We start from the raw sequence: 1,879 nt of genomic DNA on the forward strand, positions 1-1,879 counted from the left end.
TGGCAAGCTATGACAGGCAGGGCAAATTCAACACATTGTTTTTGTATATCCCATGAGCTAAGAATGATTCTTACAAGGTTAAATCACTGGAAAAAAAATTTGAAAAAAAATTTTTTAAGAAGAATATTTCATGAAAATTGAGAAATACATGAAGTTCAAATTTTACCGATAAGTAAAGTTGGATTGGAACACAGTCATGCCCTTTTGTTTACATACTGTCAATGGCTTCTTCCATTTTACAAAGATGAGTAGCTGTAGCACAAGCCATGTGGCCCAGATGTTTGGAATCTGGCTCTTGACAGAAAAGGTTTGACTGACCCTTGGATCTATTTTAGTCAAAGACCTAAGAGGACTGACTTATTGTTGTTTGGAAGTGAAGTGAAGTCGCTCAGTCATGTCTGACTCTTTGCAGTCCCATGGACTGTAGTCTACCAGGCTTCTCTGTCCATGGGATTTTCCAGGCAAGAGTATTGGAGTGGGTTGCCATTTCCTTCTCCAGGGATCTTCCTGATCCAGGGATCGAACCCAGGCCTCCTGCATTGCAGGCAGACGCTTTATCCTCTAAGCCACCAGGGAAGCCTTATTGTTCTTTGGGGGACTTTTTTATTTTATTTTACCAATGTAAAAAAAAAAAGTAGTAAATGGAGTACCAATCCTGCTTCTCAGACTTTATTATGTACATGAATCTCCTGAGGTTCTTATTAAAATGCAGATTCAGGTACAACTGTGGCTAAAGCATAGATTCTGCATTTCTAGCCATCTCCTAGGCAGAGATTTCTAGCTAGGTCTAGAGAGTGGGTCCTATAAAATTATTCAGGAACTTGAGTCAGAAGAAAAGACATCATAGCAGAAAAAAAAGTAGATTTGGAAACTAGCTTAATGCAATAGGTGATTTTCTGTCACAGGTTTTAGGGCAAAGATAAACAATAGACATGTTAATGTTCATTTCTCAATTATCTTTGGTACTTTGGCAAAGCTTATGTAAATCATTTTCCAAAGAGTAAAGAGGAACAGCAGCTGGTTATTTGTTACTATTAACTATTTGTGAAGCAAATATTGGGGAAAACTAATACTAGTGTCTGAATTCTGTTCAGAGGAAAGGAAAAAAGATAAACTTAGACAAACACTGATATTATTTTTTTTTTTTGGCCACACCTCGAGACATGCAGGATTTTAGTTTCATGACCAGGAATCAAACTTGAGCACCCTGCATTGGAAGCACAGAGACTCAACTACTAGATCACCAGGGAAGTTCCAACACTATTAATTTTTAAAATAACTTCTTTGCCTCTTTAATAAGAATGGAATATTAAGAAAGAATCTAGCTTTATGTCCTCTGATTAAACATTACTAATAAAAACATTACTTAAATTTCCCTGAACATATTGCCCCCTAATCTTCTGATTTTGGAAATAATCCAAAATTTTTGAATCTTGATTATTTCCTATAAATGCTATAAACAAAAGCTAAATGCTTAGTATCAAGCATTGCCAAGGACATGGAGCAACTAGAACCCTCATGTCTTGCTTTCCAGAGTGTAAATTGGTATAATCACTTTGAAAAACTGTATCTACCAAAGCTTAATATGGGCATTCCTCATGACTCAATAATCCTACTCCTAGTGAAGCACAAAAGTTAAAATTTTTACATATTCTCCTTCTCCTGCCTCTGTAACTCAGCTTGCCCCTTGCAAAGTCTAGATCATGTAGGTCACGTAGTCTCAGAAAGTGGGGACTTGCAATACTAGGAACTGGAGTTTATCTCACTCACCCTTGTCCTGCTCTTTGCAATTGCCTAGCTCCTGCAAACCTGCTTAATCATGCCTGTCCAGGCCAGGCATCCCCCTCTCCATCTTGACTGCTGTTCCTGCTCGGGTGAA

This window comes from Ovis canadensis, chromosome X, assembly GCF_042477335.2.
Source record: "Ovis canadensis isolate MfBH-ARS-UI-01 breed Bighorn chromosome X, ARS-UI_OviCan_v2, whole genome shotgun sequence".
Taxonomy (NCBI): Eukaryota; Metazoa; Chordata; class Mammalia; order Artiodactyla; family Bovidae; genus Ovis; species Ovis canadensis.